This window comes from Anomaloglossus baeobatrachus, chromosome 12 (genome assembly GCF_048569485.1).
Source record: "Anomaloglossus baeobatrachus isolate aAnoBae1 chromosome 12, aAnoBae1.hap1, whole genome shotgun sequence".
Taxonomy (NCBI): domain Eukaryota; kingdom Metazoa; phylum Chordata; class Amphibia; order Anura; family Aromobatidae; genus Anomaloglossus; species Anomaloglossus baeobatrachus.
Genome location: NC_134364.1, coordinates 96,944,607 through 96,957,319, shown reverse-complemented (window position 1 = coordinate 96,957,319; position 12,713 = coordinate 96,944,607). Strand labels below are relative to the sequence as shown.

The window sequence follows — 12,713 nt, the reverse complement described above, 5'->3', positions numbered from 1 at the left end:
TTCTTGTATATAGCGGGTAGTATTATAGTAGTTATATTCTTGTACATAGGAGCAGTATTATAGTAGTTATATTCTTGTATATAGCGGGTAGTATTATAGTAGTTATATTCTTGTACATAGGAGCAGTATTATAGTAGATATATTCTTGTACATAGGGGCAGTATTATAGTAGCTATATTCTTGTACATAGGGAGCAGTATTATAGTAGATAAAGTCTTTTGTATAGGGAGCAGTAGAGCTGTTTATTATTTTGTTTGTAGACTCACATATTATTAGCTCTTATATCATGACTGTCACATAGAAATTTAGAGTACAGACAAGAATGCTTTATGGCTCGCTGTGATGACGTCTATTCATTCCCTTATAATGTTTAGCAATGAGGACATAAATCAAATGACGGCTGGACATCGGATGCGATCATCAAACCTAATAGACATAAAACAAGCGGATGTTCCACAATACAAATAATTGCTTTATTCTGATGTAAACCGCAAAATCCATAATCCCATCTAGAAACATTGTATTTTAATAAAGACTTTGCTTGGAGTCAATCAATTCATATAATCATCAGGCTATTGTCGGTGAGGAGGGGGCTGCGGATCCAAATCCTGTACACAAGGAACCAGGAGACCCGGAGACGCCGGCAGGTCCCTCATTGGTGGGGGAGCCCCGTCAGGTACATTTTGCCTCTGACAGCTTTGTTGAGCAAGACATAGATCAATACTCCGTGCGGGTGAGGTTCTTATAAATTTTATAGATTTTTTTTTTGCACAAAATTCATTCTGTATCTGCCACTCACAAATGTCTGCCAATTACTCGCATACAATTCCCTCGCCGATCGTAGAAAATCATAAAATACAAGAATGGATTTCATATTTATAAATGTATGCTTGATATAAAAGAAGAACTCTGGTACCAAATCTACCAGCAGACTGGAAAATATTGCTGAGGAATAATCGTGAGAAATTTTCCTGAAACAGCGCCGCTGCTGCTCACAGGTCATATGTGGTATTGCAGCTGAGCTATTTTCACTTTGCACTGGCTGACTAGGTCCCTGACGGAGCAACATGTGACCCCTGAGATGTTGAATAGTGGTCATGACATGCAGCTTAACATCAAAGGGCTACTCGGTGTTGGACACATTGGGGCTGAGGGTTTTCCAAGGTCAGGGTAAGTGGTAGAGCTGGGATTAGAGTAAAGGCCCCGTCACACGAAGCAATATCACTAGCGAGTGTACCCGCCCCCGTCGTTTTTGCGTCACGGGCAAATTGCTGCCCGTGTCGCACAATATCGTTAGGAGCCGTCACACGGACTTACCTGCCTAGCGACGTTGCTGTGGCCTGCAAACCGCCTCCTTTCTAAGGGGAAGTTTGTGCGGTGTCACAGCGGTGTCACTAAGCGGCCGCCATATAGAAGCAGAGGGGCGGAGATGAGCGGCCGTAACATCCCGCCCACCTCCTTCCTTCCTCATTGCCGGCGGCCGCAGGTAAGCTGCAGTTCGTCATTCCCGGAGTGTCACACATAGTGATGTGTGCTGCCTCGGGAATGACGAACAACCTCCGTCCTGCAACAATCAACGATTTTTTGAAAATGAACGACGTGTCAACGATCAACGATAAGGTGAGTATTTTTGATCGTTAACGGCCGCTCGTTGGTGTCACACGCAATAACGTCGCTAACTATGCCGGATGTGCGTCACGGAATCCGTGACCCCGGAGATATATCATTAGATATGTCGTTGCGTGTAACGGGGCCTTTAGAGTTAGGGTTAGTGTTAGGTAATAAAAATTACAAATTAAAAAAAACACAAACATTTTTTTTTTTAAATTTGTAAGTCAGATTTTTGTAAAAAGCAGAAAAACAAAACTAAAAAGGTCCAAAGGGTAAAATTATAATTACATTGTCATAAATACAATACATGGGTTTGGCGTTTAAGGGGTTCAAGTCTGGATTGTTGGAAAGGAGATTTAACAGTCCATTAGTTCGGAGGCACAAAATACTTGCCATGCCCCAAGCCCTGCTTGATTGTCAAAGCTGACGTTGGTGGGGTGATTGATCTGCCCTACAGCCACAGGACAGAAGCCTTTTGAATTCCATTGGAACTCTATTTTTTTCCCTGCCTCTGCTTGTAATATGTGCCACATAACAGAGGCCATTTGACTGTCCCCCAAGCCAGTGTAAACAAAGTGTCAGCACTCTGTTCTTTCCTTGGGGCTCTTTTTTTTTATCCCCCCCCACTGCTTGTAAAATGTGTCACCAGACAGATGCCACTTGACTGTCCCCCAAAGCCAGTGACAGCAAAGAGCCAGCATAATGATCTTACCTTGGGGCTCTTTTTTTAAATTTTCCCTGCTCCTGGTTGTAATATGTGTCACATGACAGATGCCAATTGACTGTCCCCTAAAGACAAGTTCAATCAAAGAGCCAGCATACTCATCCTCATTTGGAGCTCTTTTATTTTTATTTTTCCCTGCCTCTGCTTGTGATATGTGTCAAAAAAACAGATGTCACTTGACTGTCCCCCTAAAGCCAGTACCAGCAAAGAGCCAGCATACTGTTCTTTTCTTGGGGCTCTTTTTTTACTTTTCCCCAGCCTCTGCTTGTAATATGTGTGAGAGAGTACAAGCCATTTTGTTCTTATTAGAAACCATCTTGTCTTATAACTGAATGATGTCAAAGGGCTCAGCTGACATTGATGGGCGGGGAAGTTATATACACACCTCTGAGGCTCTTATTGGTCTATAGTTCAGAAGAGTTATTTCTTTGTTTGTGGTACTATATAAACTGGTCACATGATGTAATAAAGCAGAAACGTTCAGTACATCACAAAGTGTGTGTGCTACAATGATATCTCGAGCGCTCGTTAAACGAATCTTACTAATTTGGAGTTACAATGGTATAGAAAAAGTGTATTTCGCTGACATGTCACAAGACAGTTACCATTTGACTGTCCCCCAAAGCCAATGCCAAGAAAGAGCCAGCATTCTGTTCTTTCCTTGGAGCTCATATTTTTTCCTTTTTCCCTGCCCCTGCTTGTAATATGGATCACAAGAGAAATCCCTTTTGACTGGCCTGCAAACCAGGGCCAACAAAGAGTCAGCATTGTGTTCTTCCCCTGTAGCTCTTTTTCCTCTTTCCCCGCCCCTGCTTGTAATATGTAACCCTCTGCCTGCTAATTATGTCACTGCCTCCTTTGCCGCTCAAACGCCTTCCCCTTCCTGCCAGTATAGGAGCTTCTTAATTAACCACTTATCTGTAGTGCTTGGCATAAACCTTTAATAATACAGATAGCTTCTAAATTACCCAGGAGTATTTAGCATACACTGGCTTAAAAAAAACCCAAAACCCTCAAATCCATTATAGTTTCAGGAAAAGAAAACTTTTAATAATTAAGTTGAACTAAGAAGCTTTCAGACCGAATTAGATTTTCTTTTTTTTTTTACGCTCGCATTGAGAATTGTGACATCTTAAAGGCATTGTAGTCTGCGCACTCAAAATATGCTTCTGATAAATGGGAAAATTTTGTGAAGATTTTCTTAGCTTTCTGTAAATGTCATTATTATTTTTTTTATGTTAAATTGTATTTGTACTGTGACACGTTCGGAGCAAAAGAAAAATTGTTTGACTAATATTCTTCCATTAACAAGCCCCCGGAGAATTGGAAAATTGTCATTTATTTTCCATACGGAATAAATAGCTAAATGCTTTACAGAATGTAATAAGTAGATAAAATTTATGGATGAAGCAAAACGTTGGGTGTGGAAATAAAAGCAAATTTATTTTTTTTTCCACTTGATTTATGCATGATCGCATTGTAATTACTGTATGTCACGAACTTACTGCATTCTGTGAGCGGGAAATGGGGCTTTTCAGCAGGGGAGGGGTTATGCAAATTAGACAAGCGGTAAGTAAGCGGGGGCGGGCACAATTATTAAGCTATATACAATCCTATGCTATGAGCAAGGAAATTTGTGAACTGAACCTATATCTATTATGGTCCTATATATGTACATTAGGTATACACTCCATTCAAACTTAAAGGGGGTTTCCACAGTTTGAAGAAATTAAAAAAAAAAACCACATGCTTGAACCCAGAATTTACCTTCTGCTCCAGCACTCATTCTATCTCCACTGGGCCAGAGGAAATTATTTGACTACTGATGAGTTGACCATAGAGGCCAGTGACTGGCTGCAGGATCATGTGACAGGGTTTTTGGGACCTCATCTCCTCTAGGGACCAAACAAGACCATTGGAGTAGCCGGTCTCAAGGCGAATGCCAATTCTGGAAGGGGAGGATGGCTTCTTTTTTCTTTAATAAGCATGGCTTCACACTTTTAAGACACAATGGAAAACCCCTTTAAGGGGCGGGAGAAGTATGTAAATTGAGTGAGTACATAGCTGAGATAGGTCATGTAGTTATCAAAACTGAAAATCAATTATGCAAATTCGGTAGTTATAGCAGGTCTGACAGCTATTCCTCTCCACTTCCCAATCATGCATGTGTGGCACCCCTGAAACTTCAGTCGCCACAGGGTACTGCATCTCTTTTAAGATTTAGTACTCATGCCGGGTAAGGAGAGGTTAATCGCTGGTGATTCCCACATTCACACACCACAAACAGGTGCCTTCCCACTGGTGGGATGGCCTGGAGTAGATAGGGGGGTGGCCATCAAGAAGCATGGGACTTATCCGGTCACTGGAGCCAGCCACCTGGGGGGCAGGCACCTCTTGGGGAAAAGGGAAGGAGCGTCCTCACACATAGTAAGTTAGCCCCAGGCACAGCTTGGAGTGAGACACACACTGGGACCGCGGTCTACTTTCTTCTACCTTCACACTTCTGGAAGCGCCATAGGACCCGTGGCTTGGAGCATCCAGCTCAGCCCAGGTTCTCAACAGCTACATGGGATTCCAGGGTCTGAGATGAGTGCAGGAAAGACCCGCGAACCATTCCATATTCCACAAACACCAGGATTGGAAGGACCCCAACCAGAAAGGATTCACAGTGGAAACACTGGCAGTGACCTCGAATTACTCGGGATAGGCTGGGGCTCATCACAGCAGTGGCCAGTTCTTCTTAAGCGGCAACCGGGTTACTTAAAGAACTTTGAGTAAAACACCTAGAAACCGCAGAGACGGTGTCCGCCTGTCATTCCCGGCGCCGCCGCCCAGCGCCTCGGCGCCCGACATTACTACTTCCCTCATCATCCTCCCCGTGGCCCGCTACACCTGTGGGGAGCAGAAACATCTCGGCTGCTACTGTGCCGCCCCTGCAGCAGTCGAAATGCTCGGATCTGGGGTTGCTGTGGCTCGAGGGTCTCTGGACCCGGGGGCTCGCGGCCACTTCAAATGTAAAGGGGGGGTTATTTACAAGGGAGAGTTTGTGACGCCACCTATGGTTCGCGGTAAGGGGAGTACCGCTGCTGCCGATGGGGGTACCCGGGGAAAATGGAGTGGGGAAGCCAGATGGTTATCCCTCCACGGGTAGGGGAGACCCCGGGACTCTGGATGAAAGTGGCGGATAGCGTTGTGCAGGCTATGCGGGCAGGCAGGACGCAGGGTGTGCAGTGAACTCACTCAGGTTGTGTAGACGTTGGTGCAATCATTAAGCAGACTCTGACACAGAAGTAAACCAAGTCTCTGGGTGCGCTGCCACCCGGGGGAGCTTGTCCGGGAATCCGTCCCCACTGGTACTGCTTAGTTGTCCGGAGCCTGCCTCCATGCACAATTATATAGATGTTCCTAAGTGACCCTTCGGCCTGAAGCTGTCAGGGTCCCGCTCCCTATATTGATATAGTGGAGCTATGCTCTTGATGGCTGACACTTGGGATTTATGTAGGCCGCATAAGTTGGAAAGCCCTATCTCCCTCGTTGTGTTGGTGCCTTCGGTCTCTGAGCTCTTCGAGAAAGTTCATAAATCGACTATCCTCCACAGGTAAATTATCAGGTTGCGTGAAGCTACTCCCCAATATAGGGTCCTGTACCCCACCGTGCTCGGTACCGGTCCGGTTACTGGACTTTCCGGTGCCGACTGTTCTCCAAAACTAAGTCAGTACACCCTTTTCCAATACCCTGCGACCGGGTCTCCGACTCCTCTGGTCCCAGACCACCGTCTGCGACCCAACCAAGGTCACACAGGGAGCTACAACTCCCTCAGCTCCTCACTCTCTGGGAGCTACTACTGAACTCCCTTCCTCCCTCCCACCAGTCTGCCTGACCCCTAGGCGGGTGGCCCTTTTCCAGCTAGACCATCCACTGGTGTGCCTGACATAGTGTGGTGTGAGGTGTGGTTAGGATTTGAGTGCTGATGGAAGCAATACCAGTGTGTAGGAACCCAGAACAATGGAGGGTGAGTTCTGCACCATGAGAGACAGGGGTGCAGTTCCCTGAGACACCCTGATGAAGTAAGGGGCGTCACACTACTACCATCCGCCCTGGAGGATAGCGACAGCAGCGGCGGCTAATTCCCTGGCCACATACTGCAGGTGGCGTCACGAAATCAACCTCCACCATCATGCTTATTTCCCCTTTCCCTCAGTCTACACCTCAGGGTCACGAAGCCGGGCAGGGCCACCTGTGACATCTTCCCTGATCCTCACCGGCTCGGCTACGAGTATTTTTACCCCCGACCCCCAGGGGTGGTTTTCTTTCCTTCTAGATGAGAGCTAGTTTGAATGTTTTTCCCATGGATCACTGCCAATTATACTCTGTCCTCAACTGATCTCTGCCAATCCATCACTAAAGGTTCTCAAGAACAAAAGGTTAGTTCAAAAGTCCTCATCTGAATCTTCCACGCCCGTTATTAATTGGAACACCATCATACAAATGAGATGGTCAGCCAGTCCTCATCTCCTCCAGAGCTGCAGCTCCACTAGTCTCCACTGGACTAGAAGAGAAAATATCACGAGCACTAGACTAGACCACTGGGGCCATTGATGGGTTGCAGCATTAGATGACATGGGTTGGTCTTCTCTAGCAAAGACCCTCGGATAAGCATGACTTCACAAGATGAAATAGGAGGTGTTCACATAAATTGGGTATAGGGTCAGCCAAAGAAAATGATGTTCCTCCTACAGGGACTAGGACTCAGAATCAAAATGGAAGACCATGAAAAAATAGTATGTCTCCAATTACTATTGGCCAACAGGGCAGCAGACGTATAGATTAGTGAATATATACAGTGGAAGTGATACCCAGACTGATCCGTCATTCACAGGGTTAAGGTAACATGTATGGATTTTGCTCCCTACTACGATTTTGGATCTGCACCCCAGACAGGATGGATATTGTATGATATGTATGGCAGAACACAAGATGGGGTCTAATTGACCTACTTTCTGCCGAGTCTTAAGATCCCAGTATTTGTTCCTCATTCTTGTAGCCCAGGCTCTGTCCTTTTACACTGTCAATCATCGGCTTCTCCTGGACGCTCTCCTCTCAGTCATTAGGCAGTTCTGCTCTTTTCCAGCTTCGTATCCTATTTATCCAGCTGTTCCATCTTTTTCGGGCGCAAGGCGAGTCCGTCAATCCTCACTCTCCAATATCGCAGAAGGCAAACTCATCCCTCTGTGACATTTCCACATGTGTGTGCCTTATCTGCTGGCATCAGATCAGAAGTGGATTTAGGCTGGGGCTACCGAAAAACATGGCACAAAATTTGGATGTGATTATGGCATATGGTGCCATTGCAACCTGTCCTAACCTACAACCAGAGGTGCCACCCAAAGCTCCTGGGTCCGAATATAAAAATATGTTTCAATATATTCACACTGGAGGCTTTAATGTGGTTTTTGACTGCCAAAATCCACATAAAAAGCATCAAGACTTTAGAAGATGTGGTCTGGTGGAATCCACGTGCGATAGACAATCAGTGTTTTGCCCCCAGAATCTGCAACTGGACGATGGAACGTTTTGGCAACGAGTTCAGGACACCTTTGGAAAGCTCTGCTGTCCAAGAGGCTTCATGAGCTTCATCTCATCCGGGAGTCCATGAGTAGACCCTTCTTTGATGAAGGCTCTTGAATATGCCGGAAACGTTGGCAGGTTACTAGATTTGAGCAAAACAATTGGCAAATCCATAGTCCCTGTAACCGGACGAAAGCTCTTTGAACCTTTTGCTACCTGCTGGCATCCTGGCCACCTCTTCTGATTAGTGGGAACACATCATGACATTGCTTGGGTTTCCTAATAAAAGAGGTGCAGAGGATGGCAGTAGTGCAGAGTATCAACGTAGCCACTGGGCCATGGTCTTGCAAATTGTTTTGCTCGACTTGGTTTTGAAGCACAAAACCGGGACCGATCCATCCAGGAATGCTCTCAAATTGGGCACTTTAGAGGCAGGGTTTATAGAAGCCCTGCTAGATTAGCCCTGCAAAATGAGGTCAGGCAGAAAGAATGGCAGGTACTAAGCCGCTGGTTTCAGTGCTCTTAAACGGCCGCAGAATCGCAACCCGATTTATTTTTTTCAAATCTCCGTTGTCCTAGCCGAAAACATAAAAATAATTGTCCTGCAATATTACAGGTGGAGAGTGAATATTGGCAAACCATTAAAAAGCAATCATTTATCTGTAGTAACTCGTAGATCGTTACAGGTGGCACCTGCCTCAGGCGTTCAAAGAAATGCAAGAAAACGTGACGGGAAAAAAAATAAAAATCACTGAAGAAGCGGTGATTAAAGGGGATTGCTGAGTGCTGTGCCCACTACCAGCTGTGAAGAAGGACACGGTATCACGCTGCGTGCTGCTCAATGTGCTGCAATGCAATGATGGCGCCAGTGATATAGAAAATCCAGAGAAATAAATGCATTTATCTGTTGACTTTCGGGAACAAAAACAATAATGGGCCACCCTGCCAGGCAGCATCGGACGGAGAGAGCTGTCACACTGTGCCGTTTGTACTTACTCATCGTCCAGAAATTATTCTCTTCTCTGCTCTGACTAATAAATCGGAAACAGCCCCCTACGTTGACCGTGGCATTGGAAGAACGACGGGCAAGACGAGAGGAAGTATTTTTTTTATTAGCAATGTAGCAATGGAAATAAGGCATTTTGTGCCTCTTACCTAACGGGAAAGGGAAAAAAAATGCAAGGATGACGCCATGTGGCACTGGGTGTGCTATGGATTTAATGAGCCTCACCAATGCTTGGCACGCGACTAGAGTTGAGCAAAGTAATTAGCAGGACTGTGATCTAGCTGCCATGTGGGTAGTCCAGCATGGCCACCAGAGGAAGTTTTCACTTGTTGGCATCTCCAGTGCCTCATGTGAGAGTAGACCAGACTCAATGTGATTGTTGCATGTGTCTACTAATCAGAAGAGGTGTCAGAGGAGGTAGTTTAGAAGACTCCAGTCTGGTGAAAAATGAAGGACTATTAATGTGGCCAACAATCCATAGCCCTGTGGATCTCCTCCTACTTTTTGTCATCTCCGCTGCCCCTCTGAGAAGTAGGAATGACTCCATGTCATCAGTGTGGCTTGATGCATGTGTCTATTAATCAGAAGTGGCATCAGGGGAAGCAGTTTAGAAGGTTCAGGTCTGGTTGAAACGAAGAACTACCGACATGGCCAACATACAAGAGCCCTGTGGACCTCCTACTAGCTGGCATCTCCAGTGCCTCGTGTGAGAACTAGAATTGACTCAATATCATCGTTGCATGTGTCTACTAATCACAAGAGGTGTCAGAGGAGGCAGTTCAAAAGGTTCCAGTCTGGTAAAAATGAAGAACTACCAAAGTGGCCCACAATCCAGAGCCCTGTGGACCTCATCCTACTTGTTGGCATCTCCAGGGCCTCATGTAAGAAGTAAACCTGACTCAATGTCATCGTTGCATGTGTCTAGTGTCTACTAATCAGAAGAGGTGTCAAAGGAGGCAGTTCAAAAGGTTTCGTTCTGGTAAAAATGAAGAACTACCAAAGTGGCCAACAATCCAGAGCCCTGTGGACCTCATCCTACTTGTTGGCATCTCCAGGGCCTCATTAAGGCTCTGGTCTTGTAAAAACAAACAACTACAGAACTGGCCAACAATCCAGAGCCCTGTAGACCTACTCCTACTTGCTGGCATCTCCGCTGTCTCTTCTGAGAAGTAGGCACGACTCAATTTCATCATTATGGTGCAATGAGAAGTGGTGTCAGCAGAGGCAGTTTAGAAGGTTCATTGTGGTGAAAACGAAGGACTACTGACATGGTCAATAATCCATTGACCTGTGGACCAACTCCTACTTACTAGTAACTACACTGCCTTTGCTGAGAAGTAGAGACGACTCAATGTCATCAATGTGGCGGGATGAATGTGTCTAATAAATCAGAAGTGGCATCAGGGGAGACAGTTTAGAAGGTTCAGATCGGGTGGAAACAAAGGACTACCGATGAGGCCAACAATCCAGAGCCTAATGGGCCTCCTTTTACTTGCTGGCATCTCTGATGCCTTCTTAGAGAAGTAGGCCTGACTCAATATCATCAGTGCATGTGTTTACTAATAAGAAGAGGTGTCAGAAGAGGAAGTTCAGCAGGCTGAGGTCTGGTGGAAACAAAGGACTATAGACATAGACCCAGAACGGACCCTATAAACATCCTCCTACTTGCTCTCAACTTCGGCGCCTCAGCTAAAAAGTAGGCCCGACTCAATCTCAATGGTGGTGCAATTAATGTATCCACTAATCAGAAGGGGTGTCAGAGGAAGCGGTTTGCTGTGGTCAGGTCTGGTGAAATCAAAGGACTACTAACGTGGACGAAAGAAGGGATGCCTGAAAAATCCTTTTACTTGCTGGCATCTCTAGTATCTCTTCAGAAAACTAAATGAGGGACTACCAATGGACAAAGTTCCTGAAAAAGATGCTGTAGCTCTGCACGATAAATACCTACTAACTGTCCCGAATTTGCCTGGACTGTTCTGAATTTTCTTGGCACAATGGCACTATGTACAGAAAGGAGCATGGTTTACATGAAGAGTGTTTCGGAAGGATTGGGTAGGACTTAAACTTTTCTATTTCTCCCCCCAAAATGTTGCTATGTATGACAATTCATGGAGTTGCAATCTAACCACAACCCTAACCCTAACCCCAACCCTAGCTCTAACCCTGCAATACCAGACATAACCTGTAGACTGAGTGGAGCTTTGTTTTTTTAGAAGAAGGTAGCCCTTTTGAACACAAAGTAGGGGGAAAGTTGAGCACTAAGCCCCTCAGAAAGTACACAAGCTTTTTTGGAAGGGGCTTACACTCTCTTTCTTAATCATGTTATGGGGGCTATAGGAATATTAATATTTAGCTAATTAAGAGTTAATCCCGAGCCGTACACTGTCTATAAAGATCTCCATACTGAGCGTCAGCTTTTATAGACACAAATAATACGAAGGGTTACGCCACCGGGGAGCGGGGAGGAATTTCAGCCGCTCATAAAAGCATGTTTGCCGTTGATAAGAGGTTTAGGCTGAGAAAATAAAAATATGTAGGCTTTATAATAACGGTGCCCCCGGAGATTGTATTCTCCGCTCGGTATGAAGGGAAGGGTGACGCTGGCATCTAACAGGTTCGCGGATTGACTGTTGTCTGCATCTCGCGGGGGTCAATCAGGGTCATGGCTAATATCAGCCCCCACAAAAAGCCTTTATATGACAGGAGGAATGGATGCTTTGCAGAAAACAGATTGCCTGCCTGCTTTGGTGGCTTTAAAAGGGACAATCATCCTTAAAGCTGAATGTTATCTACTGGTCACTGTTATCAGCCATTCCACCCTGGCTTAAAGGGAACATTTGGTCAGAAAATGATCGATTGTTTCAATCAGCTTTTTGTGTAACATGTGGAAAAATTTTACATGCATTTTTCTTGTCCTTTTAGGAAGAGTTTTCAGCATACTAATTATCTTCAGAGTCACAATGAGTGATAACTGGGATCACATGATCTAGCCATCACAATAGGCGATGTCACAACTCATCCTGCACCCCCTCAATTCATAATGACCTTTGCACACGCTCATTAGATGCTTCAATACAAAAGATAGGGGTGGAGTCTGTTGATTGCTGCTAATGTACATGTGAAGTTTCCTTCAACAACAGTAACGTAGAGCTTAAAAGCGCCCCAGTGGCCAGTATAAGAATTGGAAGGTCTTGTTGGTCGTGCATTTACTGCCTACAGGACAGAGAAGAGATCTATGGCTTTCTGCTCTATCACAGGATCTTATAAGCATTGGTGTCCAAGTGGCGCTCACAAGGAGATGGCTTTACTTTACGGTCCAGGAAGGCCGAGCATGCGGCAGGAGAGCTGCTCATCAAAGCCGGAGACAAATTAAGAAAATCCGCTTAGAAATGAGGCCATTTTTCCCTAAAAACAAAGGCCAGGATATCTTCACGTTGATTAATTAGCTGCGTGTTTCCTCCACGTAGGAGGCGATTAGGGAAGTCCATTGTAGCCCGGCACGGATGGATATTAATAAGCATTTCTTATCGGGACTATCATTAAACAGCTTTTGTTTTGGGACAAAAAAGAAGCTTAATTAGCGTTGATTTTATTTGCGCAGGAAGCAGCGGGGATGCAAGTACGGGAATAATAAACAGTACGGCATTGTGGAGCAATACCAGGCAGCTCCTGCCAGGTCTGACATCCTGGGGGGTATACAGTAAAGGAGAGGAGAGCGCGAAATGACTGGTGATTAATGATGGCAGCTCAGCATCAGGAAGCAGGCATAGTGCGGGATGCCAAGGCGGGCAAACTCAGTACAGG

At 45.5% G+C, this 12,713-nt stretch overlaps 1 protein-coding gene across 1 annotated transcript in view; it reads right to left on the bottom strand.

Annotated features, from left to right (window-relative positions):
• Nucleotides 1-12,713, bottom strand: part of KIRREL1 (kirre like nephrin family adhesion molecule 1) — a 255,538-nt gene that overhangs the window by 213,046 nt on the left and 29,779 nt on the right. The window lies entirely within an intron of this gene.